Genomic DNA, 18141 nt, shown 5'->3' on the forward strand with positions numbered 1-18141 from the left:
AGTGCAGGGCTCTCTGTGTTGCTGCATGAAAGCATAAGCTCCACAGAATAAAAGTAGGCCTTGATAAAATTCCTGAATTGCATCTAAATGATTTCATATAATTCCCTTATTGTATCTATAAATAGTCTATATATGTATAAACTCCCATCCATGAAACAAGAGCCAGAAAATACATGGTTGAGCTTTCTCAGTTCTAGTTGTTTAGGTATCACTCAAAACAAGGGGGAGGTTTGTTTCATCAAACACAAGCTGTGGTACAGAAGGTACAAGCTGCTCTTTGCTACACAATGGTGGCCAAAGAAATCCAACCCACTTACCAATGCTGTGATTTAGACTACTCATCACAAGTGTGCAGCGTTTAAAGACACCACAGATGATCTGTGGGAAACACATCTAAAACTGCTCAATTAACAAAAGATTAGGCAAGCTGATACTGGACCGTATCTTCTATTTTGACACATCCAGATCTCTCATTTATGCATTAAATGAAGTAGAGATTAACACTCCATTCTCCACCCTCACAAAACATTCTGTTCTCTTCCTACCCCATAAATCTCCAGGGTGCCAAAATACTTTGCAATCCACTTAAACAGGAAAACAGACTCCAAATTAGACCATAGGAAAACACAGAGAGAGGATTCTTCTAGGACTTCAGCAGCACTATTCTGGGAACTTCTAGGTCAAGAAAAAAAAAAAAACCAACCAGGAGTCAGGTAAATGTATACACACACACAAACAAAGATGTGTCAGGGCTCTGTTTCCCACCCATCATTACACTCAGCCAAGACAAAAGCAAGATATGTCCTAATAAAACCATCATACCCTGAGGGGTGTGACTGTGCTTTGCTGCGGTCACCAAAGTGCTTGACCAAAGGAAGGCTATAAATCTGGACAAGTATTTCTGCCCTGAAAAATCTAGCATTACCCTCTGCTCTAAGAAGAAAAAAGTGACTGCTTAATCTAGTTAAATTCATTAAACTAACTCTTATGCAGAGTGAGGGACTTGCATTATCAGCGTGGAGAGCAACAGCTTGGATCAAGATCTGAGAAGTCTTTTTTTCCATCTCTTCAGACCACACCAGTAGATGACTTGCTTTCAGAACTACTGGCTGGTTGGTGAATATTTAGAAATGAAAACACGAACAACTGGTGCTCAGAGACCAAAACAACCTTAAGTATCACCACAGCCCCCACCCAAGCCCTGTCAGTCCCGGCGGGCTGACACCCACTCAGGCATCTGTGTGCAAACACCGTGCACCAGCAGCCAGGGCAGCCTGTGGATGCTCAGCAAGATGAATGTCCTCCTCTCTGAGATGAGATACCTATCCCACAAATCACAGCTCTCTTCCCCCTGCACCTTCCCTTCCCTCTAACCCTCTTCCATTACTCATCCACTGGAAGAAAATGCAAAGAGTAATAATAATTAGACAAGTACAAATAGCCAGACAGCGCTACGGATGGTGACTTCCACTAAATAACAGGCGGTTACCATACCAACGGGTGGGATGAGCGCTGGTCTAACTGTGCTCACAGACACTCCAGCACTGGCACATCATCCGTTATCCCACTGCTTGGGCTGGCCCTGCTGAGGCATGAGGCACTGCCCCAGTCCTCACGCCACGTCAGTGTAAGTCAAGAGGAACTGGTGTTTCTCATGAGGGAGCATTGGGAAAGCCTTCACCTTAGCAGGAAATTAGGCACCAGCTCAGCTTGGATTTGGGAGGGACAGGGATGGAATGAGCAGTTATGGGGAAGGAATGGACTTCAGGTCTAGAAGGGTGTGCATAACTTCGACACTCTCACCTGAACTTCTTAATATCTGTAGACAAACTGGTTAATTAGAAAGCCAGAAGTTATAGGAACACTGATGAACCGAAAGGGAGAAAGCTGGAGAGGGTTTGATGGCCTTGGTCCCTGCAACAACAGAAGATCTGCTGGATTACTCATGTATCCAATGACGCTGGTCCAGCAAGCCGATCTCGCTGAAAGCCTAAAATGCTTAGTTCTGCCTCAGGACACAGAAAAAAGCAATCACTTAAGGTGACTGGCCAAGCTGTGAGCCCTTTTATAACTGTAACCATCTTCAAACAGAACACGCTTACAGCAATGACCCAGTGGCACAAAGATGTGGATGCTTTAAAGGAAAGGAAAGCATCTTTGCTTTAAGGGTAAACATAACAAACACTCTCTGTGATCCTGCTGGCAAAGTTAGAAACAAATCAAGTTCAGGCATTTTCTGAAAAAGAGGAATGATGCTCTTGAAGGTCAGCAGCACACACCTTCCCACGTGTGTGCTGCTGCAGGGTCACCCTGGCAGATGTTCTAGCTCCTTCATAATTTTTCCTGCTCACCCAAGCATCTCAGCTGAGGATTTCGTAGTAAGAGTACAGAACCCAACAGGCCCAAGAGAGCATAAAATCTAAGAGGGTGTGCAAGAAATACTTGTGCACCCAGTAGCTGCATGGCCAAGTTCACCGATGGTTTGAAAATCTTGATCATTGCTCCTAATGTAGATAATGATTCATGGTTAAAAGAAAAGGTCTGGAAACACCACCAAGAGGCATATTCATACCTTTCTGAAGGGACAGAGGTGCAAAGGGTTGCAGTGGGGTTTCCTCCTTTTGCCATTACATGTCCAAACTTTCAACACTGGAAGAGCTAACAGCAAAAGAAAGACCCCAGAATTCTGAAGTACACATTACTAGTTTTTCCATCATGTGGAAGGATGGGGAAATGGGCAGAAGAAATCAAAAGTTTTTCAAACCCTTGAAGAACTATTTCATAAACAGTTTTTCCATCTCATGCTCTGCATAGGCAATCAATTTTTCTCCCCAAAGTTTTTATTTAAGGTTTTATTATGAGGCTTAATGATCGCATATTGATTTAATTAAATTAGTCTGTCTTTACTCACTGATCTGTCCTTGATGCATACAAAACAGTCAATGTCCCAGTTGAAATTTGCAATACATTTCCAATGGTAACTCCATCCATCACAGCAAACACTGTCTTCTGGTTTTAGGGACTTCAGCTATGAATTTAAGGTCCAGCTGTTTCTAGCGTCATATAAAAACCTGACAAAGCCAGCAATTACTTTAACCTCTCTTCCCCATCGCTGAGCTACATAAATTCCCTTCTCTGCTGTCAGCTTCCTTTGTGGTCTCTTCTCTTTCCCTCTCAAAAAAAAAGCCTTCTTGGGGGACCTCTCAGTTCCCAAGTTCCCATGCTAAGATTATTCATGGTACACGTGTTTTTAGGACACTACATCATCATTACCACAGGGATCTCATGTACACCTCCAGTTTGTAAGTCAGTATTTATTTCATCTTCCTTTCCTTCTTTGCTCCACAAGGGAGGTGGGCAAAAGCCAGAGGAAAGACAGGAGCCAGTGGAAATTATCTTTCACAAAAGCTAACAAGAAGGTGGATTTTAACTTTTCTTTCTGAGCCGAAAGAACAAGTCCCATGCTACTCTACTGTCCCACAGCTCAGGATCTTAACAACCACAGTAAAGGCAGGTGAAATAAAGTGCATGAAAGCAACAGTTTGTGTGAACAGATAATGATGGAAGTGCTAGGATAAACAAAATAGCCTAAACAGACCCTCTCTGCTATTTCTGGTTATTCCTGGGACACTCCTGCTCCTACATACTTTAAGAACTAGAATAAAAGGGCATTTTAGCAATGAGGAGGTCAGACAGATCATTTCTTTCCTGCCTTACACTAACTTCTGAATCACTCAAAGCAATAAAGATTTTGCAAGAAGATACAAATATTAAACAGAAGGAGTTATTCGAGCTTGCTTCTTTTTCACAGTACAGATGAACATATTCACAAATCATTTGCTTAAAATCCACATGCCTGCAAGGAACTAGCTGGATCTTTGTCTAACCTCATTTCAAGCACTTCTCTCACTCTTCACCCCCCACCTCTAACTGTTTCTATTGCAGGTTGAGGCAAAAGATTTCCCCAATCTATTTCTCCTTCCCTCTGCTTGTGGAGCTTGTTCCATACTCAGCTAGCTTCAGATATTACCAGAAGATATTACAGGAATAAAACAGTAAAAGAATTTAATGCTTTACTTGACCCTGTGTTGCAAAGACTTGGACTAAGACAAACTGCAGAGCTGCTTTCCAACCTCAGGCACTCTGTGAGACTGACTGTGGAAATATAGACGTGGATGGACGGGAACAAATGCAACACTTTGTCTCCTAGGACGATGCGAATCTGAGCTGCAGCTAATGGCACTGGAGAATCCAGACAGCCACCAGTCTGAATATTTTAACCACTCGCTTGTGTGGGCATGCATTGTGCTTTAGAGCAGCCGAAAGCCTGGAATACCAGAATTCAAGTTTCCTTCTAGCTTTACACTAGCAATTCAGCTAAAAAGCCAATGCTAGAAGAACCTATAAATCAAACTAGGGAAGTTTTATTTCAGGTGATGCTGTATGTAGGTCTAATCTGCCAGGGAAAATTATCTAGCACAGCAATTCCCAAATAATTGCTCTAAATTATGTCTTTCATTTCTTGACTCTAGGAAAGAAAATTTACCACGCAGTCTTATTTTTTTTAGTTGGGACAAAAGAACAAAAACAGCAAACAGAAATCACTCCTATACTAGGAGGAAGCAATAGCAGAGTACTTAATTCTAAAATAGGGTTGATTTCAGATCATGGTAAAGGTCTTATTTAGGCTCGTTTACTTTTTCTTAGCACCTATGCCTCCTGACAGACAGCAGTTTCTGCACTTACTCAGAGTGAAGACCCCTGAAATTTCTTCAGCAGAGGCGTGACCTGAGTTGTACCAATGCCAGCCTTTTACAAGGTCTCCTCTCAGCAACCATCGTGGGCTGCTCAGCAGCAGCTGTGAGACTCTGGGACGCTGCCTGCAGGGTGGAAATGACTCCTAGAAAGGCATGATGGATTTTCCATTTGAGTTCAGATTAGATATTTCCCGGTACAGAACAATCATCCAGGAACTTCTCTCATTAAAACCCAGAGGAGTTGAAAAGACTCTCCTGACCCCATTACTTCTAAGTAAAGAGGAAGAAGATTCTTTTCTACTTTTTTTACATGTATGCATCAGTAAGAACCAAAACGGGAGTTAGTCTGTTTTCCATTGTAGCCTCCCATGCAACCCTACTCCTTTTCCTGCTTTTACTTATTCCAGATAACTGTTCACAACACATTTACTCTCTTTACAGCCACTTTCCTCTCTATTTTCACACTGTCCATTCTCCATAGAAAGTAGTTTTGAAGTCTCTGAGAGCTGGAACAGGGGTCTTCACCCCAGGCAAGGCTTGTTCCCTGCCCCACAGGCTGATTCAAGGTCAGATTTAAGGCTGCAGCTTTGTGGGACGTCACCTGCAGATGTGCAATGGTCTCACCACAGGGGTTCAGGTAGGGAGGCTAAGACAGGGCCTCCGCTTCAGTTTTGCAGCCTGAATTTTGGGGCGTGACTTCAGTTTCTGAGCAGAGCTAGGTCAGCTCCTGCAGGTGTCCTGGCAAAGCTGGCGGCAGCAGTTTGCAGAATCACTGGCCTCCCCAGCATTCCCAGCTCCTCTTTCCTCTCCACTACGAAATCCACTCAGTTTTTCAAAACCCCTTTTAATAACAGCAAACATTCAGGCATTGCTGTTCCTTGGCTGTGCCTCTCCACAAAGCTGCTTTGTCTTCTTTGCACTTAACAAGATGAAGAAGACAGTTAAGAACTTTTGCAGATACGCTTTATTTTTATTTTTAAGACCTTCGGAAGCCAACTCATGGGCTTCTTGCTGATACATCTCACTTTATTAGTGACTTTGGCCTTGAGTGTCTCAGCTGTTTGATCAATACTGCAGGGGGTCAGTGATATTTTCTCACTTTTAGTGTCTTGCTGCCTTTAACTTTGTCACCTGATGAACAGCACTACCCCTGGAACACTTATCTCGTATCGATTTTCTCCAGCCTCCTGCTGCATTTCCAGCTGTCCCACCATTTCCCCCCCTGTCACCAGATGCCCATTTAACGTTAACTTATCCCCTTTCTCCCAGGCTCCTCATTCTTAAAGGGTCTTCTGCCCCACCTTCCCCCAGCAGCAGATTGTCAAAAAAAACAATTTCCTTTTTTTCACCTGACTCATTGTTATCCTTCAGCCTTTTATTGTTTGTCAGCCAGGAGCCTGCCGCATCTGCAGCTCCACATCGGGATGAGTGGAGGAGAGATGCTAAGTTGAAGCAGATGTTCAAAAGCCAACCCCCCCCCAGCTGAACCACCCTACCCAGGGTGGATGGGCTCAAATATTCCACAGGTTTTGGGGGGGATGTGGCCAGGTAAGAGGAGCCCTCAGCCCTCCAGCGCTGCCTTAGCCCAGCTTGGATTTGGAACAAGTGACAGCCTGTTGCAAGGTCCAGAAAACAGCTTGTCATACTTTGCACCTCTTTGTCTAAGATAAGTGACTGATAGATACCAAAAATGCAGCGATGGTTTTAACACTACTAGTTGTAACTCAATCATACCTGATACAGATGCACTTGCTAGTGGAAAGGGCCACAACTGGAGCAGACATCTCACCTCTGGGTTTATGCTGCACTGGGTGGGAAAGCAGAGAAATGAGTGCCACAGGTTTTACACTAATAAGAAAGAAGAGATTCGTGGATTTTTCCTTACATCAAAACCTTTTCAAAAGATCCCTCCATGCAAATTCTGTCCCCTAGAGTCACACACCTACCCACTAGATGACCAAAATGCCAATAAGCAGAAAATCCATCTTTACCAAGAGTAAAACCTTTCCCTCCACCTCAGTAGCTCAGAAAGCAAAATAAAATTATTTTCATGTGGCATGGAAAATAAAACAGTGTTATCAACAGTTTCCAAGTGTCTCTCCTCAAAACGACACCAACTTAAAGACCAAAGGTGTCTTTGGGGAACCCTGCAAAGCAGAGCCCTCCTCAGGGCACAGAGTGTTTAATCACACTGTACGTGGCTGTAGGACGAAGAAGCCTTTCCAGCCACATCACTGGCAATAGGTACCTGGGTTTAAGACTAACAAAGTGCTGTTCAAAGAGAATTATCTCATTCCATGCTCAACATCTGAGAAATATTTCCAAGTACAGAAAGAGCTGTTCCTCCAACCAGTCTGATTTCCAGAACTGTGGGCTCTCTGCCCCATCCACCTCACCTAGCAGTTGGAAAGGGCAGAATACTGTTCACACCTTCAACTGAGAAGTGTTTTCTAGTGAAAGAATCTTACAAATGTACCTAAATTTAGAATTAACTAAGAGCAAAACAAAATAACAGTTCAGAACAAAAAACAGTCTGGAACAAAAAGTCTTAGGATCAAAAATAGTCTCATTAGAGCCACATAGGTGGGAGTCCATTGATTGATTGACCAGATCTAACAGGTTTCCATATGGTTTTCCTGTTACCAGCTCTGATGTTCAGCCTTTACTAGTCCTGAGCTCAGGAATGCAGAGATGGTGAATGGCAGTTGCTTACCTTGTTCTACTTTCACTGCATGTCATTGGCTTGAATTTCTCCATTTTTAGGCAAATAGTACAGTGAATTTTACTGAAAAAACACCATTACCTGCATTAACATAGGAATAGTCCTCTGCAGTACATACCCCAAAATTTTCCTCATTAGTACCATTTTTAATGTTTATTTTCAATAAATACATGCCTCTCTACCAGTTGAGTGATTTCTGCGTACTTAGGATGATACAGTTTTCGTCTTGCAACTGTTTACAACAGGATCTGTTCTCCATCTAACCCTAGCGAGTGCTGCAGATCATTTGTAAGCATTCAGAAGATTGGTTCTTATATCTAATAGATAACACCAGTGAGGGTGGGGAATATAAAATCTTAGCAGCAGTAAAAAGCCACCAGCTCTTCCTTTTATCAGGCCTGTGGCCCTGCTTGTTATAGGGAATTCCTTCTACCTTGGGAGTCAGAGTGAATCACTTCGCTGTGGTTGGCTTCTCATTGCATTTTGCCCTTTGGTGCTGGGAGCATCAATGCTGCTGTATGGCTGCACAGGGTAAAGGGACTTAAAACTGGTTCAAATGCTGCAAAAAGAAGATGGTGCACTGACTGGTGGGTTGGATCAGATCATCCCCCACATCTGGGAACCGTGCGTATCCAAGTGGAGGGTTTTTTCTGTACCATCCAGCTGAACTCTTACTAAGGAAACTGGGGGTCAGGATGAAGGAGGTGTCCACCAGTCTGTAGATGAAACAGCAGGCCTTCCCCTAGAACAGCAAACATGAAGGAGGGCCAAGGAACAGTTTTTAGTATTGAAGGGTCTCACAGAAACTTTCCCATACAGACAATACACATTTCTAGGATTACTGGCCAGCTTGGCCCTTTCCTGTCTGTGAGAAGCTTTCAAAAGCCTTAGGATCTTCCTGTGCTTTCCTCCAAGCCATTCTAGAGGATGGATCAACTCTGTTGAAGGGCCACCAGAAGCTCCCTGCATATCCTTACTGAACACTGTGCATTTCCCCAAGCAGCTTTACTCATTTTCCTCAGTGAGGTGCAGCATGGCCAGCGCTGCGTAGCCCTCTCTCAGTCTCCTGGCATTAGACTCTCTGATTTAATATATATGTGCTCTTTTATTCATCTAACAAGTTTATTCCTTTGTCAGGCGCGGCCTCATCTCAGAAGGCTGTGCCGAGACGGATACGTGGAGAATTTATTGCTAGAACAGGTTTATTCTTACAACAGCTATTCATTTATGCAGACTCCCCTCGCTCTGGCATCCCTGTGCATAAGTGGAGGCAGCAGGCTCCTGCGAGGCAGAGCGAGCTTGCATTGCCCTCCTGCGGCCGGCCGCTGGATCGGAGAGCCCGTACATTAATCATAGCAGCAGGAGTGTAAAATTCAATTTTACCTCTCCATTCATTCCGAGATGAGTTGAAGGCCGGCCTTGTACATATAAACCACACTTTACTTCATCAGAGCCCTGGTAACAAATGGAGTGTCTTCTTCGGGGAGTTTAACCATCAAAAAACACCGCGCCATTTAATTCCACGCGTGCCTAGGGTCAAAGAAGGAGCTCTTGGCATCAGCAAATGCTTCAGCCCTCAGCTGCGCAGTAAACTATGTTTTAGAGATTGTTCCTCAATACGAAATGATCAGTCCATTTATCTGCTAAAGCAGCCTGTCTCTTTGTTCAGTCTCCCAATATTTTTTCCGCTGACCTGATCTGGACAATAAACCAAAGTCATCTTAAAATATTCACTGTTCAATTTGTTACTTGAGTGCCTCTGTGCCCGGCTGTCTCTGCTGTCAACACCGCAGACTCCCCAGCCTTCACCATTAACCTGAGCACCTGAGCTGGACACCCCTGACCCAGGATCTGGACCAGGGGAGCATCACTGCCTGCTGTGCCTGGCTCAGGAGGATGGGCTCTCCAGTTGTAGTAACTGGATGGTCCCAGCCCCAGCAAGCTGTTTTTCCCGATGTGTCTCTCACACCGAACATGCGTATAGTGCTTGTACAAGGATTCGGGTCTCTCTGCTCCCTAGGGGGCTACTTTTGCAGAGCTGCAGCCACACTTCTTTTCCCAAGCTGATAAGATGCTGGTTACCTTTTATAAGAGGTAGATGGTTTTTACTCAGAAGGTGCAACATGCCCCCTCTTTGCCCTCAAACACTCTCCTGGAGGTGGTGAGTTTTACCACCTTCAGCTGAAGAGGACTTAGAAGCCCCATTGTAATGTCCTAGGTCAACACATCAAACACTGAGCTGTCACAGAGTAGGAATTTACCGCTTATCTATCTCATCCTGTGGTTATAATTTTGACTGTTTCACATCAGAATGTGGTGCTGAGGTCCCAAGAGCTGAAACTGGGAACTCAACATCCTTACAAATCTTTGCATGTTTATTAGCAAAGGTCTATGAAATGGTGTAACTACATCCATCTCTCTCAGAAGAACATGAAACTCACGTATCACTGTTGGCCACCAGCATCCCATTGGCGTCCGAGTGCTGAGTTTCCAGTTTTGGAACCGGTTTGCATGTCTACATCACCTCACAGGGAGACTTTTAGAAACTCGGTTTCAGGAGAGTTTTCCCAGTAACCCCTTTAAGAGCTGAGCTCCCACCAGTAATACCATCTCAAACTCACTTACCTGGCTCTCTTAAGAGAGTTTCCCACTAAGCAAGCTGAATGCCGTGACCTTATCCTTCGGCACCAACAGTCCCTTTGCATTGCATGGAAGATTAGACACCTACACAAGGCTGTGGTGTCCACTGCAGGAGCCAGACATCCCAGAGCTTGACCTCTCAGATCCCTGACTCACGCCCAGAGCCCTTTCATGCATGCAGCTGTAAATAACTAATGCAAGTTTATATTACAGCGATGGAGGGATTTAATCTTTAGAGAAGTTAAAAGAGCTTCCAAACCACTGAACCATACTTGCTACTCAGAAAAGCTGCTCCTTATAATCATTAATTTGGATCCCCTTGCTAATTTTCACTATGTATTTGCCACACAATTCTCAGCCAGGAGCTGAATATCACCTCTTTGGAGTCACGTAAGCACCAAGATTTTAACAACCTGCTGACAGCAGGAGATTTCTTAATACTTCCCACCTTGATTGCCACACACCAACACTCCAGCCAAAGCAACACAGACACATAGAGCAAACAAGAAACGCCACAAGTCTCAAGAACAGCAATTTCATTTCATTATAAGGGCCCAGTGGGCTGGAGGGCTGTGTGTGTGCACATCTGTGTGCATGGAGCACAGTTTGGAAAGACGAAGCCTAAATGGTTGGGCAGTTGCAGAGGGAGCCGTAGCCTGATCCTTTTTTTTTTTCCCAGAAAAAAATTCATTAAAGAGGTTTTGATCTGTTTTAGGGAAGATTCTGAAACTTTATCCATGCTTTGAAGTTTTACTCTGCTTCTATTGCTTTTTTTTCAAATAGTAAAGGAGGAGGAGCAACTCTTAGAAATAAGTCTGCATCTTTCTGCAGCGGAAAAGCACAGGGAGGAGAGATATGTGGCAAACTACTTTATGCTGCTCGACTGTAGAAGGAGAAGGGAGAGATGAAAGACTTACTTTCTCTACTAGTTTTCCTCCAGTGCCCACAAAGGAGGAATTAAAGAGAGACAAATAACAAACAAACACAAAAATTTAAAAGAGAAATCGAAGTAAAAAAAAATGCAACTCAAATCAAGGCTCGCATTTAAAGATCAATCAGCGCTAAGAAATATCGGATGTCAGCAATCTGCTAATTTCAGCTTCAGAAAGAAGAGTTTTCTCTTGGAATGTTGCAGCTACCTTTGGTGAGAAATCTCCCAACATGCAAACCCACTTGCCAAAATCATCTGCCTTCCAGAAAGCTTCGTGTCTGTGGGTGTCAATACATTTGACAGACGTTACAGTCGCCTAGTATAGCAGGAGATAAAATTTCACCAGTATTTACGCTTCAGTAAAATGAACTACAAGTGGATTTACACAGTGAGAGATAAACTCAACAGCAAAATTCAGATGTTCCAATTCTTTCTGTGTCCAACTAAAATCTCATTCCAGAATAAAATTCTAGAGAGGGGAGGCTGAAAAACAATACTCATCCTCCAGTTTTTGCGAAAATACACAAACCAGTCCTCTCCAAAGAAGTCTGTAGTACCTCTGGGCTGCTTGAAGGAGTTTTTCCCTGGAGAACCCACCTCAGGAAGATCTGTGATGGTGGCAGATGCTGAGTGCCTCCACAGTCCTACTGGGTGCCATCAGCACGGCTTTGTCCTGGTCAGAGCTCTGTTAGACTCAGCTCAACTCTTCTCTCACACTACCTGATGCAGGAATTCTGGTAAAGCCTAAAATACCTGTCTTGCTAGGAATTATTTCCTACTTATGTACAAGGGCTCCTGGAAAGCTTCCAAACCCTAATGGGAACTTCATTCAAATGACTAAGAACTGAGCAGTGGGTTCCCATATATTTTGGCTTTTGTAATCCCTGGGATCTCCTACACTACATCTTCCCTCTGTATGCCATTCCCTATAATGACAAAGGCACCTCTAAGTAGACTTAAAAGGACTTGATGACAAAGGGACAGGAGTAAGAGGAGTCTATAAAAGGCTTTCAGATAGAGAACAGCAGCAGGACACAGAGCAGATGCAGAGCAGCAGGTGTTCTTACCATCCACGTCTGCAGCCCTCCTGTCACCACTGCTCCCTTCATTCTTCATTCAGTGATGAGCATTTTCCACTCTGACCTCCTCCCTCAGCTTCATAGCCTTCCTTGTAGTGCAGCACATCCTCAAGAGGCCTCCAAACAGCACTTAAATGGAAAGGTGCAAATATGAATAACTGACACGTGCTCATGTGCCACCAATCCTGCTCTCAAAATAGCACTAGTTGGGATATTTTGAACAGCAATATCCTAGGGGTTCCTGAGAGGCTTCAGTGCTGTAATTTGTCATTTAAAGTAATTACTAAGATGTAGAATTTTCCATGGATGCTCTGTTGACAGGAGAACCAGAACATAATGTGAACCTCTACAGATGCAGAAAAAAGCATCCCACTCATCTGTGTTCTCCAGTCTCAGTGATGTGAACCCTACAATTTCACCATGACCATGTGAGTCACACTGAGGGGGTATGACAGCCTTTTTGCTCTCACCACAGCAAGAGAGATGCACAGAGCTGCAAACAAGAAGCACATAGACAAACTTTAATGACTGGCTCCACTGAGATATGGACCTCAGTGAGCGCTGTCAGCTGGATCATGTGTCCAAATCCCAGGCTGACTCCCTGTCAAGCCAGCGGTGAAGGTGGAATGACCACCCCTAGAAATGCCCCAGTGCAGCAGATCCCATGTACACAGCTTGGGGAGGAATCACATTTTGCTTCTCCATCTAAAACAAGAGGCTCCAAGGCTCCTCCAGTCAATCCCTCATCACTGCTTTCTTGTCGGTGCCTCTTCCTGCAGCACAAATGGTTACATCAGCACCAGCTGCAATTTCCAAGAAACCAGAGAGGTTTTGAGCAAAACAGTGCATTTCACTCAGTTCTGGTGCAGCTGTGAACTCCCCTTTGCAACGTGCCAGGCTGCCTCGGGCATCCCCAGGGAGCTGCCAAGAGCCCTTCTCCCTATCCTGACTGGTCTGACAGCTCCTAATGGCCATCGGTATTTCATACTGTCTCAGCCTGTATTTACATGTCAGAGCAGCTGCTGTGATCAATGCCTCACACCAGCACTACCCCAGCCTGTGCCCATGGAACAGCAGAGCCAGGCGGGATGTCCATATGCAGGACCCACCTCTCCTAACAACCATCTCTGAAGAGATGGGCTTCATCAGAGGAAGGGCATTCCCTCCAGTAACCTTTTGGGGTATGGTTTTGCTGATTTTTATTTTTCTAGATAAAGTGGAACTCTTGCTTCTCCAATCTCCTTCCAAGCCCCAACTCATTTCCATCCCTGCAGTGCCTGAAGGCATCTACTAAAGTCCGTGCCCTGCTGTCCCAGATACCCAACACCCATGCACATACCCACACACTTGGAAACAGTCTTCAGCCTCCCAAAACATTAACAGGCAGGGGAAGAACACGAAGGAGGAAGGATTAACTCAGCTTGACAAGCAGATCCTGCTCTCGACAGCAGGACTGAGAGCCTTGCTCTTTCAGGTCCTAACTCATCTGGAAGAGTTCCTTCCCTGCTCTCACTTTTGCAGGGTTGTCGCAAAGCTCATGGGTGGCTTATGGAATCCTGGTATCTCACCAGATACTGAAAAGTGAAACAGCAGGAGTTCTGTAAATCCTGGCTTATGGAAGATGTTTCCTGGCATCAAAACACTCCCTGACCAATGGGATTATCTTTCTGCCAACAGGCATCTGCAATAAACAACCTCTTTCTTGGCCTGCAGGCAGCCAAGAGGCTGTTGTGATTTTTTATTCTCTGTCCTGGCCTTTCTCCTCTAAGTTTTTGCTTTGCCCAGCAAAGTAGTACGGGAAGAAAAATCTATAGGGAACCAGCAGATGATCTCTCAGTCAGGCCTGAGACCCACTCACCTTTGGAGGGACTTTTGCAGGGAGAGGCTGTGCAGGGAAGGTAGGATTGATGCCTCTGCTCTACAGGAAAACCCACCTGCTTCCAGGGCATCTGTGAGAGGTGATAGGGACAGTACCATCCAGCACTCACATCAAGGATAGAAAACATCCTCCTCTGACTTCTTCCACCTCCAAAGCTCTGTCATTGAAGCTCTTTTCTCCTCCTGCTTCTCCTGGCAGCTCCCAGCTTGGGAGGAGGAGAGCACGGGGAGGAACGCCTGGGCCTGGAAGCTATCATGGAAACAGTGAGGGCAAGATCTGCAGCTGCATCCAGCTGAAACCACCTCCTGCACCTACACTGTGAATGGCAATTGGGTCTCCTCATGTAGTTCTGCTGCGTGCTCCTCTCTGCTAATGAGAATTAAAATGAAATGGAAAGAAAAAAATAATATATATTTTATCTTAAATTATTATGACTCTAGAAGATAGGAAAATGGGAGTTTTCCCAAGATTTTCTCAATCTTTCATAACTGACATCATAGCTAAACACAACATCTGCATCCCAAACCCTTGCAAAATGGCAGTAAAAGACAGTTCTGGAACAGAGCAGCTAGCTGTTTCTTCACTCTCTGAGAGCAATCACATCAACCATGCCACCACGGACAGGCCAGGAGGTTTTTTCACTCTGAACTGTTAATTTTGTTTGTTATGATAGTGGCTAAAACCCAAATTTATTTGTAGCGGATAAGACAGCTGCTGCTCTGAAGCATCGAAAAACCAGGAGGGAGATAAAAGCTGAGTGGGAGGGTGGGCTGGATCCACCTACCCCCAGGGGAACACTCCCTAGGGACTGTCATGCCGGGGCAGCTTGCAGCCTTCATCCTCTCCAAGAGGAACAGTAGCAGATGCTCGCAGAAGGAAACATGGTGTGTCCCTATCCCATACGTACAAACCTTCACACACTCTTTTGGGCTGGCCCCGTTTTGGTCACAGACTGATATTTTCAAAATACAAGCTATAGACTTGTGGTGTTTGTGCTGCTTTTATCCCTGTTGATGTCTCCAGAGCTCCCGTGTACATCTGTGAGCAGAACTGGCCCCGGGCTTTGGGCGCCTTCCCTCCAGTGTTTTCAGTTTTCCAAACTTTGGCTGGAAGGAGGCACTCAGCTAATTTACTGGTACTTTCAGAAAGGAAAAGTGACATGGTTGATGATGAGTTTTAACCAAGACACCTTCACCAGAGGAACACTGCAAGAGCGTTTCAGTACACTTCACTTCATTACAAAGGGATATGCGAAGAGAATACTGGTATGGAGGAAGAAGAAGGGGCCAGTAACCAAGAGGACACTCAGCCTTAGACTGATGCTTCCACAGACCTGCAGGAGAACACGTTTTGTTATGGGACTCATTACCCCAGCCTCAGGCTTGGATTCCACAGGTGGAACTCTATGTATATGCACAGCCCACATGCTGGAATCTTTAACTTGGAGGATTCTATTAGCTCTTCATTTCTTTTTTTCATGAAATTATTTCTATTAGCCAAGAAAGCCACAAAATTTAATTTACTGAAAAAGCTGAGCGCTATAGCTGGAAGTAGGGCAAAAAAACTTGAAAAAAAAATGCTTTTAATTTCAATTATGGTCAGTTGCTTGGAGAAACCAGGTATGAAACCAGTCACAAACACTATCAGTCCCCTCGTGGCAGTAACACACTCCAGCACACTCTACCAGACCTTCAGCTGCAACGTACAGCACAGGTACCATTTTTATGGCTCAGACTTTATTGATTGATATTTGAGGAGGTTTGGGGGTATTTTTGTTTCTTTTTAAACCAGTGGGGCACACAGCACTTGGGGCTTTTTCACTACTTTCTGCACTTCAAATACTGACTTTATCCCTTCCACATCCCACTTATCACTAACCTAATTTAACGTGGAATTGAAGAATAAGAAACATTTTTAAGGACTGGATAATTATTTGTTCCTCAAAGTACCACTACTTGAAACCAATGCCTGCCATCTACTGGCACCTTTCTCAAAACGCAGTTTTCAGCCAAAAATGCACATCTGAGCAAATTTATAGAGAAACATGAAATTATATTGACAGAAGATAAACCCCATACAAGCTCTCAAGGACAAAAGCCTTGCAAGGCCAAGAACCAACCAGAAATTAGATATAAGGACAGTTTTTCCATATGCCACATATTCATCTTGCAACTTGTTTTTTCAGGTCCCAGAGGATGAACTTAAGTCTAAACGCTGAGTTGTGTTACTGACTTTCTTCACCAGTCACTGATAGTACGGCAAATGATAGATAATAACACAAAATTATGAATTTACAGTAATAAAGAGTGGTTCCAAGTTGCCTTCAATGGAATTGCTCACAGTGATGAACAAGTCCAGTAAACGACACTTACCAGAGTGACAGGATGACCAGTTTCTGATGCACAATGATGCTCCCAAGCAGGGATTCTAAGGACTAGGGAGAAAAACAACAGATACTGCTAATTTTCTTTGGTAAAAAAAGGCAGCTGAAACACAAGGAATTATTCTGACAACTATATTTCAGAACAGAACTGCCTTTCCAACCCAAAGATGGTGCAGTGTCCAGGTGGTTTTCACTTCCAGCATGGCAAGGTGAACGGCTGAGCCCAACCTCCTACACCCTCCACAGCAGGTTAGGCATGGTGCCCGTGCTCCTGCACCCACAGCTGCCTGCCCCACAAACAAACAGGCTGCTCTTCAATTCCAGGACTGATGGTCAGGGGTTTGAGCACAAAAGTCACACAAAGAGGCTCAGCTAATTAATTCCCAATCAGCTCCTGGAAATTTAGTTTCCCACCAGCCGAGCCAGCAACTCAGGAACCACCTGTGTAGCAGCAGAGGAGTAAATAAGCGAAGCACTGCCACGCGTCACCATGTGAAGAAACCCTGCACCTATTTCCACCTTCCCCGCAAACAACTCTCCGCTTCTTTGCTGTTTTCTCCCTCCCCTTCCCTATGCTCAAGGCTCCTAACAGAATCCAAGAAACCCAGCCCTCCCTTATAATCAGAAGCGTCTTTGCAGAATACAGCTGGAATTATTGAAACACGTCTAGCATCTTGGAATCATAGAATCACTTAGTTGGAAAAGACCTTTGAGATCAAGCCCAACTGTACCCGTCCACTACTAAACCATACCCATAGGCAATTCATCTACCTGTCTTTCAAACACCTCCAGGGATGGGGTCTCAACCACCAACTTGAGCAGTCAGTTCCAGTGCTTGATAACCCTTTCAGTAAAGAAGTTTTTCCTAATGTCCAATCTGAACCTCCCCTGGTGCAGCTTGAGGCCATTCCCTCTCATCCTATAACCCTTCCTGCAGAAATGCTGCTCCATGCTCTCCCCACATTAGCATCTGTCCTGTTCTGCCATTCACTGGAACAGGGAAATATTCTCTGTTTGCACCTGCCCAAAAGCCAGGAAAGATACGAGCCACCAGATCCACGATGAGTCACCCAGATGTCCAATTCTGCTAAACTACTTTCATTTTTTGGTTTAAACACGCGTGTTACTTACCTTGCTGCTTTCCTCCATTGCCCATCTGAGTGTGCTTATTGGAACACACAAATTAACTCTGCTTAAAAGTAAGTTACACTACATTACCTTGATGTACCTTTAGAGAACATAGCTGTGTGAATGGCTCAATTACATCCCCGATTACACAGGCATTTTAATCATAAAGTACTGAGCAGAAATGGCTGTTAGCTTTCCCTTATTTATTTACATTTTTAATTTTATTCTTTTTTATTACTGGTCTTTTTCTTCAGACTAACCAGGAAAAGTTGTGGTTGTTTTTCCATCAGTTTACCAGAATTATTTTTAATTTACAAGATGAGCAATATATTTCAGTTCAAGTCTTGGTTGAATTTTTATCCCAATTCAGCTTCATCCTACTCTATAACTGACAATACTGAAGTCATGAGTGGAAACACTGAGAGCACTTCCTGATGCACTTCAGGAACACAGCTCTTCTTTCTTTCTCACCGTAATTTGACATTAATTGATTATAAATTTACTTTTAAAAAAAAAGTCTATATCCTTGCCAGCAGTGGCATGACTTCTATTTCAAGCAATGTTTTAATTCAAGAGTCTAATATTTTGACCTCATTCTCTAAAAGACACATTTTAAATCCTT

The sequence above is a fragment of the Phaenicophaeus curvirostris genome, chromosome 18 (genome assembly GCF_032191515.1).
Source record: "Phaenicophaeus curvirostris isolate KB17595 chromosome 18, BPBGC_Pcur_1.0, whole genome shotgun sequence".
In the NCBI taxonomy this organism is placed as follows: Eukaryota; Metazoa; Chordata; class Aves; order Cuculiformes; family Cuculidae; genus Phaenicophaeus; species Phaenicophaeus curvirostris.